The sequence below is a fragment of the Peromyscus leucopus genome, chromosome 5 (assembly GCF_004664715.2).
Source record: "Peromyscus leucopus breed LL Stock chromosome 5, UCI_PerLeu_2.1, whole genome shotgun sequence".
NCBI classification, from domain to species: domain Eukaryota; kingdom Metazoa; phylum Chordata; class Mammalia; order Rodentia; family Cricetidae; genus Peromyscus; species Peromyscus leucopus.
The window spans coordinates 18,059,167-18,070,767 of record NC_051067.1 but is presented as its reverse complement, the minus strand read 5'-3'; the positions used below and the strand labels follow the sequence as shown (position 1 = coordinate 18,070,767).

General features: G+C 43.4%; 1 protein-coding gene across 10 annotated transcripts in view; it reads right to left on the bottom strand.

Annotated features, from left to right (window-relative positions):
- The window catches only part of Atxn1 (ataxin 1), a 415,680-nt gene that overhangs the window by 236,042 nt on the left and 168,037 nt on the right, over positions 1 to 11,601 (bottom strand). For all 10 annotated transcript variants that reach the window (XM_028867699.2, XM_028867693.2, XM_028867696.2 and 7 more), the window contains one exon: positions 5,623 to 5,751. The gene's annotated coding sequence lies outside the window, so the exon portion shown is untranslated. The remainder of the gene's footprint in view (positions 1 to 5,622; positions 5,752 to 11,601) is intronic.

Below are 11,601 nucleotides of genomic sequence, written 5' to 3'. Positions count from 1 at the left end.
GACCTGAGTTTGGATTCCCAGTACCCACATGAAATCCAGATGTGGTGGGGTACATCTGCTGTACCAGTGCTGAGGAGGTGAAGGTAGATAGAACCCTGGTCAGACAGCTCATTTGCCAGCTTGCCTAACTGAACAGATGAACTCCACATTCAGTGGGAGATGCTGTCTCAAAATACAAGATAGTGACTGAAGAAGATAATGGACATCAACCTCTAGTGTGTGTGTGTCTCTCATGTGCACATATACAAATATGCACAAACACCACACACACACACACACACACACATACACACACACACACACACACACAGAGAGAGAGAGAGAGAGAGAGAGAGAGCTCATAAAAGAAGATAAATGAATCCTGCTGAAGCAATTTTTCATTATTAAAGAAAGAAATTAAAGAAATCCCCTATCTACAGGTTTGTTTTCCATGGTTTTAGTTACCCAGGTTAGCACTGATTGGAAACTACTAAAAAGAAAATTCTAGAAACATACAAATGACAGATTCTGAAAAGCATCCTGAAATCTCATACTGTCTCACTCTTTCCTATTTGAGACATGAAGCATCCCTTGGATTTGTGTGTACACACGGTATTTGCTACCCTCCTGTTAGTAACTCAGAAGCCACCTTGGTTTTCAGATCCACTGCCATGGTTTTGCAGTTGCCTATGCTGAAGAATCCTATTTTACTTAATCATGGCCATGAAGCACGGATGTGTATTACAACATATTGTCATAACTTATATTTTAGTACTATAGTGCATAATTTATAAGATAACTTTTATCATGTGTGTGCATATATACAAAAAACGTAGAAGTCTTTAGCTTCAGAACTATTTGCATTTTGAGATGTGTACCTTTGAGCATCTCCTGTGAGGATAAGGAAAGACCAGGGTGTAACATCCACCAAGGCAGCTTCTATGCTCTGAACATGTATACACTACAGGAGTCAGAAGATCCCCTGCCCAGTGACATACACTGTGAGAGAGACGTGCTGCTTAAGTCACTTCTATTGAGAGATGAGTAAATGCACATCACTCATGACCCAAACAAGGGTCCCCTGGAGGGAAGACATGCAGCACACTCCTGTCCCTGTCTTCATCATTTTCCAGTCTGGATGTAGCAAAAAACACTCCATCTCTGGTCCCAATCTAATCTCTGGGTCTTTCTGCTTCATGCCTTCCTCACCCACAGGTCCTCAGTTTCTCCACTTTCTCATTCCAGATGCCCATTTTCAACAGTCCAGCTCATGCCCCTGTTCACTCCAGGCAGTCCTTGTGCGTTTGATAGTATCAACCTTAGCTTTGAAAGCTCCATTAGGGCCAACCCTTGGCCCCTTCCACTTCTACAATGCCTAACATCATTTGCACAGATCATTTGTCAAATAGATGAACGTGTGGCGAATGACTGAATGAGGAGGCCTTCCAATAGGAAAGCACAGTCTTTATTTCTCACAAACCAAAAGCCATGGCTTCACTCGGGACTGGCCACACCCTAGGGTACCCTAGGTTCCATAGGGAACTCTGAGAATTCACTTTTCAGCAACACTCTGTTGATTTTAAAGATGTTCTTCTACATGGCTATGGGGAGAAAAGGGTTTGTATCACCATACCTGAAGAACAGAGAAGAGCCAAAACTTGCAGGATGTCAGCTCCGAGTTACCACACCACTAGATAGACTAAAATAACACTCCCTGCTCCCCTGCCGCTCTGGAGGCCTTTATTCTGGTAAGTTTTGGGTAACTGTGAGGCCTGCATTTCTGCACAGCAGCCTTGGAGTCTCTTAAGGCCCCTTTCTTCCTCCCTGTTTGAGTCTCTGTTGATTGTGTCACTGAGGACACTAGGTGCTATCCAAACACAGCTGTCCCATGGTGGTGTCATTCCACCCCTGCATCAGCTACATGCGGCCTTCCTACCTACATGCACGAGATGCTTCCTCTGAGTCTGGCAGAATACAACCAACTCTTTCTACAATGTATATTTGGAAACACACATTATTTTTTTTGTCCTCTCTCCCATGAATTGAATTCCTTTAGCCAACATACATACTTGCCTAAAACACACGCTTTGTTTTCTTATGCTTTCTCACCATTACCTAGGAGAGATTCACTTATGACATTGAAGAGGCTGTCTTCAGCAAAAAATTGCCTTAATTAGGAATTCAGAAGTTCCCTTCTGCTAAGTACAAAGCTGTCTGAATGAGACTGGAGATTAAGGCCCTGGTAAATACAGCGCCAACATACACAAACCAGCTGTGGAAGACCCGGTGGAAGGCAGGGGCTGAAGCCATCCAGGTGGCTCTGTGTTTGTCTCATTTCCTGAAAAATCGTGTTTGGCCCTCTTTCCTCCCATTTTTCAATCTCAGTATGTGGCCAAAGGGTGAAGTGACTCTGAACCCAGCTTTCTTTCTTTTTTTCTTTAGATTTTATATATTTTTATCTTATGTGTGTATGTGTTTTACCTGCATCCATATGTCTGTGTATCAAGTATATGCAGTGCCTGAGGAGGCCCAGAAGAGGGCGCCAGATCTCCTGGGATTAGAGTTACAGACTGTTGTGTGCCACCATGTGGGTGCTGGGAATTGAACCCAGGTCCTCTGAGGAGCAGCCTGTGCTCTTAACTGTTGAGCCATCTCTCCAGCTCATCTAGCTTTTCCTTTTGCATCTGTAGGCTAGAGCACACTTTGCCAAGAGGTCAGGAGGAGAAAGTTCTTCCCCTACCTTTTCATTCATTCAGTTCATGAAAGGAAGCTTGTTTATCGATAGGAGAAGGACAAGAGCCACGTGGATCAATTCACACGTGGCTCCAGAAAGTTAGGGACCCTTGCTGCGTGACTCACAAAAGACCTGAAGCCTTCGTAGCCTGAGACACTCTCTGTACCATGGTGAGGCAGTCTGGGTAGGAATGAGAACCCATTACACAGGACTGGTACAAGGTGACCTGGCAGGACTGATGCTTGGGTGCCCTAGCCCGCAGGTAGAGTAATAATTTTAAACCCTGTGGAAAACGTGTCTTATCTTTGAAGATATTCAGTGGAGTCTCTCCTGGGCAGTACTGACTCAGTGCATGCTAATAAAGCCATGAAGTTCCTTCAGACACCAAAGGATGACGCAGAGGAAGAGGAGGAAGAAGAGAAGAATAATTTCATAAAGCAGAGTTCCACTGTGGTTAGCACCATGTGTTATTTGTTTATTTCTATCACAATTATCTTCTCTGTTAAAGGGCTTGCTTGTTATGTGTGTCTGCGTAAGTACATGTGTGTGTGCAGGGAAATGTGGGTATGTACCCACAGATGCCAGCAGGGGGTTTGGGTGTCCTCTACCACTCTCCATCCATTTCTTTCAGGCAGGGTCTCTCCCTGATCCTTGGGTTTTACATCTTCTTGACTAGGCTGGAATTCTGTCTCAACTCCTTCTCAGAGCTGATGCTATAGGCGTTTTCCAGAATGTATGTATGTGTATATATATATATATATATATATATATATATACACACATACACACACACACACACACACACACACACACACACACACACACACGAATGTTGGGATCTGAACTCTGGTTTCCATGACAGTGGGACAAGCACTCTTAATTACTGAGCCAACCTCTACAGCCCCATTTTCTGGAGGGAGTATTGATTTTGTTTCTGCTTTCTTTCCATATGGTCTCACGTAATGCAAGCAGTCCTTGAATTCCTGATCCTCCTACCCCTGGGTGCTGGGATCATAGGTATGCATCACCATACCTGGACCACAGTCAATCATTTTCTAGTATCAACACATGTTCTATTAACACAGGACTTTAATGAGAATAAAGTTGCCAAATACAGTCACATGAGCATCACCTCACGCAATGGGCACTATTTTTAATCTACATTTTACAAATGCAAACTTAAAATATTGTCTTTGAGAAAAGAGCAGGGCTGTCGTCTGAGCCCCAGTAGTGATTCTAGGGACCAGTAGCCTCTATGTCATACAAGGCAACCAACTTCCTGATACTGGGCCCAGCCTATACACGCATGCTAGACAGTCCCAGACACATGCACATTCCTAATAATGAGAATTCCATCTTCAGATTGCTCCACCTGAAGGATGTTTATGAGCTCTCTCCTCATTCTTTTTAAGCAGTGAAAACCTTCCCTTTTCTCTGGAAAATGCTGGCTATTCAGTGATTTCACAATTGTCTAATTATACTTGGCTGGAAAGAAAGATCTCACAGTTCCCCAGGGCTTTTACAGGCCTCCTTGTTTTAGTGTTATTTCTCAAATGTCCAAATCTGGCAAGTTTCAAGTGTGCTTCTGTCTCCAGAAGTCAAGTTCTAGAAAGCAGAATGTTCTGCAAGCGAATCCCTCCTGTGTGTGCACACATGTCCCTTCACACACCACACATGGACACACACAAGTCATTTCTCATCTGGAAGTGAGCACCCTTTCTGCTTCCAGAGCCCTTGGCATCCAGGACTTTGAGGACAGAGATCTGCTTCTACACCTCCTCTGGAAATGAAATCTACTACTGTTTGATTGGAAAGTAACTTAGGAACATGTACTGAAACTCTTCAAGCTGAAAACTCTTCCATTCAGCAGTTCACTGGTAGGCAATCATCCTGAGGAAGCCATTAATAATGGGGACTGCCACAGTTACAAGAACTTTCTGATACCATAAAAGTTAAATATATATATATATAAACAATTCAATTCCAGCAGAAGATGATCAAGTCAGTGAAATTTCAATGCATCTGCTTGCTGGAAAATTATATAATCAGGGAACATGACATTGTAAAAACGACATTGCCATTGAATGATGCTGACTGTCAAGAGAAACAAGTATCAGATGATGTTATATATATGTATATATATACATATACATATATAAAATTCTATATTACACTGCATACTGCCTGGCAGTGTCCCTACAGCTGAATATCACATCAGAATTATCCCCTACTTATCGTCTTGTCACACATGGCATTAGTCACCTCAAAATATATAAAAACTATTTTTTTCTACTAAAAAAAAAAGAAAACTTAAGGGACTTTTCAGAGCAGATGGCTCAGTGGATAAAGCACATTTTTGTGCAGGAATAAAGAACCAGAGTTCAGATCCCTGGACCCACATAAAAGGCAGGTGGGCCCGGGAACTCACTTGCAATTCCAACCAAAGGGAGAGACAGAGGTTCCCCTGAGCAAGCGGGCTGGCTACCCTGGTCACATTAGCTCTGGGTTCAGTTGAGAGACTGTTCCTCAATACATAACGTGGAGAGTGATCGAGGGAGACTTCCAATGTCAAGCTCCGAGCGCTACATGCACACCAACATGTGTACTGCACTTACATGTGAGCATGCCTGCACACAAGCATGCACACCACACTTTTACATATGTCCATAAAAGCAACAGTTCCCTTTCATGAAAGACTCCAGAAAAATAAGTAGAAGGATAATGTGTAGATATGTAGAGATATTGTTCCTGTGTGTGCGCATGTGTATGTGTGTGTGCCTGTGTTTGTGTGCATGTGTGTGTGTGCACATATGCATCTTCATGGAGAGCTAGTGATGTACACTCACTAGACTCTTGGGATTTCAAGACACAGTGACAATGACTTTGGTGACAGGCTTTAGCCTACTCACCTGTACCATTTGCCTTCATCACAGTGCAAAGCCACAGGCAGTCGCTTCCTTCCCAGCAGACCTTTCCTTGACGATTTTGCTTGAGTAGAAAGGGTGACAGTAGAGAAATTCAGTGTAAGAGGTCTGAACCTGTGAACATAAAATAAGACTGGTGGTTATGCAGCGCTGTGGCCCTAATTAACACCATCTGAAGTCTCCAAAAAGATCGGTACCCCCAACACACACACACACACACACACACACACACACACACACACACACACAGCATAATTTTTTTTAAATAAAAAGGAGTTTTAATAATAAGGTTTAAATAAACAGACAAACCCTCCCCTCCAGTCTCTTGACATTGCTGTTTCAGGAAAATCCAAGGTTGTTCTCGGAGGCTCCCAGGACCATGCTGAACTGAAGCCTTTCTGAATAATATTCTTTCTTTCTTTTTCTTTAAAGATTTGCTGTTTTTTATGTTGTGCCAGCGTGTTTTGCCTGCATGTATGCATGTGCATTCTGTGTGTGTGCCCAGTGCCTGCAGAAGCCAGAGAGTGCTGGATGCCCTGAGACTGGAACTATAGATTGCTGTAAGCTGACATGCCAGGCGGCTGTGGGAAACCAATCCCAGCTGGCCCTCCCTTCAGATGCGGGTCCACATCTCAGGCAGGCAGCAACCCCCACCCTGGCTTCCATCTCCTGTGTTATCTTAACTTTCATTCCCACATGCCCTGCGTTCTCACATCCCCACCTTGAATTTTTCAAGCCTGGAGTGTTGAGGCCGTGACAATCTGCCTGCCTGTGTACCTGTGACATCTTTGCACACATGCCAACTCCTGCCTCACTGGCTCCAAAGGCCACATGTTGCTCAAAAGAGAACTGTGGGCTGCCAAGGAAAAAGCTTTTCATAATAACATCTTTGGCAAATGACCCACCGCAGAAGCATTAGTCACTGTTGGGACAATAAATACAGATTTTTCTGAGAGGTCACGGAATCCGCTCTAGTGGATTTTCATTCATCCAGGCTGCAAGATTTTCTAGCTTTAAGTAGGAATAAAGGCAGCGCTGCTGTCCTGTGTGACCCACTCCACCGAGCTCCTGGTGTGAGCCTCTCCTGGTGACCTCTTCCTAGCCATGAACCTGGGGACTTCACGGAGGAATCACAGCTTCGAACCGCTTCCGTGTGGTCTCCAGACACTATGAACAGACAAGATGAGGGCCAGCAAGACTGCTCGGTTGGTGAAGTTCTAGCTGTGCATGTGCAGGAGGACTTAAGCTACACCCTCAGAGACCACACTGAAAAAAACGCCACACACGGTATGTGATTACAATCCCATTGCTGGAGAGATGGAGGCCAGCAGACCCTTGGGACTTGGTAGCCAACCAGCCTACCCTATTTGGCTAGTGCTGAACTAATGAGAGACTTTCTCAAAAAAAAAAAAAAAACAACAACAACAACAACAACAACAAGGTTGGTAACTCCCGAAGAACAACACTGGAGGTTGATCTCTGTCCTTTGCAGACACAGGCACACACAAACATGCACATACATGTATGCACATACACACATATAAAAGAAAAGGGACTATCATCTGTAATAGGCAGAGAGTGGGAGCAAAAAAGGGAGAACTGTGCTCTATGCTATAGCTTTGAAAATATTTGTACTATGTAAAAAGTGAAGCCTATAGAACAATGTGATATAATACACATACCACATCAGAAGCCCATGACTGCCAGGTCCCTGACAACCCTGGTGATGGGAACACTCCACGGATTGCTTCTTCCCCAAAGTATCCTGCTGCTTTCTCTCCCAAAGTAAACTGCTGCTCTTTGCTTTTTATTCACTGTTCCCTAAAACGTGTGATTTTAAATTGATGTTTTTGCTTTTAATTAAAGACAGGTTCTCATGTAGCCCAGACTGGATTTCTAACTTACTACATAAATGTTCCCATATTTGTCATGCTCCTGCCTCTACATCCTGAGTGCTGAGATGACTGGCATACACCAGAACATCTGGATTATATGGTGCTAGAGATTGAACCCAGGGCTACATGCATGCTAGGCCAGAACTCTACCCACTGAGGGACACTCTCAGATTGTACAATGTGTTAAGTAATTCTGTCATGCTGCATATACAGTCTTTTGCAGATCCTCATGACGTTTTTGTTAGGATTTACTGGATTTGTTTTGGGTGACTTGAGTTTGCTCATTTTCACTATATAATATTCCACTGTGTTGCTAAACTGAATCCATTTGGCTTAAACTTGACTTTGTACTTGGGTGGTAAAATCTGGCCCAATGCAGCCTTTGCACATGGTAGAGCTATGTCCTAGCTTGATGTAGAAACAAATTAGAATCTAATCTAAGCATAGAGTACAGGCACATAACCAGGCAACTGAGTCTCAGCCAATCACAAGAGTCAAGGTTCGGCCAATCAGAGGCTACCAACAGATCAGACCATGTGTACAGAAGCCCAATGGCAATTGTGGCCAATCAAGTCCTGTCTGCATGTCACTTCCTTTTCTTAGGCTATAAATATACCCTGTAAATGTGGTAGGGTGGAGCCTTCCAAACCATCTTTGTTCTGGAATGCTGCCCGTTTCTAGAACCTTTTTTTCTTTCTTAAGTAAACTTTGTTAAATTTAACTCATGTCAGTTTTTCTTTTAACAGTTTCGCAGTGTGAAAATATGTGTGTGTATGTGTGTGTGTGTATATATATATGTATGTATATATATACATATATATATATATTCCCTTCTATTGATGGACTTTCACATTTCTCCAGCTTCCATTTTTTTTTTCCTGCTAGAAACATGCTGTGCCTATTAGAAGCAATACACATAAGCACACATTTCCCTGGGGTTCAGCCCGGGAGTATATGAATATACACTGTTCCACGATAACATCAGACTGGTTTCCAAAATGAATATATCAATCTATATTCCTGCCGGCAGTAAGCTCCATATGTTTTCAAACTGACCAGTCATTTTAGAATCAAGAAGATGGACGCCATCTGAAGCTGGTGTGTTTGTTTTGCAGAGGGGAAGTTTTAAATACATACTATACTATCCTTTTTTTTTCTCACAGTAGTGAGTTTACATTTCATTCACCACTAACGAATGAGTTACTTGGGTAGGATAGGTTTATTTTACCACTTTGAAAAGTGACATTAACTTGGATTGGAATTAGAATAAAAAATTTGAAGGTCCCACGTGGCTTCATTTCTCAATCATTCAGTTCTTAAGATGGTGCCACAGGATATTCCACTAAGCTCAGCATCGTGGTGTAAGTGTGAAATCCCAGCACACAGAAGATAGAGGCAGAGAAAACAGAAGTTTAAGGACATTGTAAGTTACATCACAAGTTCCAGGCCAGCCTGGGGTATATGGGATGCTATCTTAATAACCCCAAAACAAATTAAAAAATAAAATAAGTAAAAATAAAAAGAATTTTCTAAGACAAATGAAGTTCTAAGGCCAACACTGATCACTAAGAATGGGAAACTAAATAAAATGTAAATATACTGGAATCCTGAAAACTTGAGGCACTCTTCAGGTTTCCACTGTTCGAGAGAAGCTAAACAGAGAGCCAAATTAGATGAGAAAAACACTTCATTCATTTTAGAAAACCAAAAATTAAAGACTCTGTAATTACATTTTGCTGGGCATAGGCTTTGTGGGAAAGTCTTCCTTCTGCACAAGACCAAGGTCAGAACATGAGGCTGCTAAGCCTTTGATGCGGGTATAAAGAGCAATCCCAGGTGGGCTACTTTTACAAGCTCCTCCAGTTATGTTGTGGACCTGACTGGGTCTGAATATGGAGGTGGTGGATAAAAGGCTTAGGGAACCAAGATAGACTGATGGCCACACGCCACCAAATCTCATCAAACGGAATTATTCAACCCACATCAGTGTACTGGCTGGGATACATGGTCAGCACCGACCAATATCATTTTCAATCATTGAACCTTCCTTCGCGCTCTCCATTTACACTGTCCTAGCGATAAATGGGCTTCCCTGTGGCTGTGAGTCCCTTTCTCTACACTGGTTTCTTTTTTATTGGGAACCCTAATCTGCAGGGAAATGCCTGAATGATAGGTGGTGAGGGAGGAATGGCTAATGAAGAATTTTACAGGGACGGGATATTTCTGGGAAACTGGGTGTTGAGAGAAAATAAGAAAAGCAAATTATATTGTTAAATGCTCTTACGTTGCCCGATTGGTGTTTCCTGCTGGTTACCAGTAGTAAAGTCGCCTCTGTGTGGGCTCTAACACTGTATTGTGTTAGGAAAGGCCTTATTTTTGTTGCTGTTTAAAATTATTCTTATTTGTTATTTATCTTGTGTGCCTATATGTGGAGTTCAGAGGACAATATGCAGCAGACACTTCTCTCCTTCTACCACATGGGTTTCTGAACCGAACTTAGGTAGCCAGGCTTGGTGAAAGACAGTTTCACCTGCTGGGCCATCTTGCTGGACCACAAGCCTCTATTTTGTTCACACTTCATAGGCTAGTGAGCTGGAGGCCAGGCAGGCATTATCTGGTGAGCCCTTCCTTCCTGGCAAGGGAAGCTCTAATTGCCTTGTTTATTTTCTATTAAAACTGTGATTTTTTTTTAAAGCCACCATGGGAGGCAGAGGATGTAACTCATTCGACAGAGTGCTTGCCTAGCTTACACAAAGCTCTGGGTTTAATCCCTAGCACTGGGTAAACCAGCCATAGTGATGCATAGGCCTGGTTTCCCAGCACCGGGGAGGTGGAGGCAGGAGGATGAGAAAAATCAAGATTGTCCATGACTACATAGGAAGTTAGAAGCCAGCCTGGGATACACAGGAACCTGTCTTCAAAGATATGAAAGCCACCTTACCTGAGATTTAGTGTCTGGTACTAGCGTATGCAACTATGTTGAGGAAACAGGGTCTGTGAGTTCAGGTGACAAGCTGGCTTTCATGGTCAGTAACATTAAAATTGAAGTACTGTAAAGGAGCCTTGTAACAGTGGTGTATAAACTCTATTTCAATAAACCTACTTTTCCACTGGTACAAAAATCTATTGGCAAGTGAGTTTGTTGTCCAATGTGATACGAAAGTATGTTTGACTTTTTATACAGTGACTAGACTGTCTTTGGGGTAGAGTTAGGGGGGTTTATTGAAGTGCTTAATGAGTCTTTCCCCTTCCTCAGCTAATCTCATGGAAAATGAGGACAGAACCCATTTCCTACCCAAAGCACCTTTTGGAGACTGCATCAAATCCATCAGCAACCTCTGTAACAGGGGATCGCTTCGTAAAGGTAATACAAATCTAAGACGTCTTCAACAAAGGCTCTGCTTCCCATAGGCTGGACCTGCTCACCAAAACACTAACCATTTTTATGAGCTCTTGCAAGGGAGCTGTTGGAACAAGCTGGGCCACCCAGCCAAGTCTCAGTGACATCAAACCGCCTTCTCTCTGAATGGCTGCCTTGCCTTCGCTCATCTGCGGAGACTGGGTGACAGACCGACTGCTCCTACGACATGCCACCTCCTACCCCTCAGTCTTGCTCCCAGCAGAAGAGAGCAGCCACTCTGGCCTGATAGGCGTGGAGCTTATGTTCTTCTCTGCGAGAGTCGAGGGGAGCAAATTGGGGCTTATAAGCACCTCCAAGGGGAAGGAAGAGAATTTGCTTAGGCTTTGTAAGGAAGATTGTCGGCCATGAGTGTGTTCAAGGGGTAAGACACATTCACACATTCATGCTTGTCCCTAAGACTTGCCAAGCATTTGCAGACCACCTCTTTTCCCAGGCACCATTATTGCAGCAATGCCCATCCAGGAAAATATTATCTACTTGCTCAAAGAATGCCTTCCACCTTTGGGAACACTGTAGATCCCCCAACAGGCTGCACAGAGCTGTTTCAACACAAGGGGAAGCATGTCCCTGAATGTTACCAGTGGCGTTGTGAAATCTAAGGTAGGGGAGAAGGCCCTTTGAGAACTATTTGACTAAGCGGGCAGGTGC